Below are 497 nucleotides of genomic sequence, written 5' to 3' on the forward strand. Positions count from 1 at the left end.
CTAGACAAGTCATCCAGTTCTTTGGTGAGCAAAGGGGGTTCATCCTCCCAAGTCTCATTTCCAAATAACTTGTCATTTAGCTTCATGATTGCTCCAAGGTATTTGGCAACTTGCTCTTCAGCGACATACTCATCCTCTTCAGAGGAAGAATACTCATCAGAGTTCATGAATGGCAGAAGTAAGTCCAATGGAATCTCTATGGTCTCATTTTGAGCCTCAAATTCCCATGGTTCCTCATTAGGGAACTCATTGGAGGCCAGTGGACGCCCAGTGAGGCCTTCCTCAGTGGCGTTCACTGCCTCTTCTTCCTCCCAAAATTCCGCCATATTGATGGCCTTGCACTCTCCTTTTGGATTTTCTTCTGTATTGCTTGGGAGAGTACTTGGAGGGAGTTCAGTAATTTTCTTGCTCAGCTGACCCACTTGTCCTTCCAAATTTCTAATGGAAGACCTTGTTTCAGTCATGAAACTTTGAGTGGTCTTGATTAGATCAGAGAT

This window comes from Arachis duranensis, chromosome 3 (assembly GCF_000817695.3).
Source record: "Arachis duranensis cultivar V14167 chromosome 3, aradu.V14167.gnm2.J7QH, whole genome shotgun sequence".
In the NCBI taxonomy this organism is placed as follows: Eukaryota; Viridiplantae; Streptophyta; class Magnoliopsida; order Fabales; family Fabaceae; genus Arachis; species Arachis duranensis.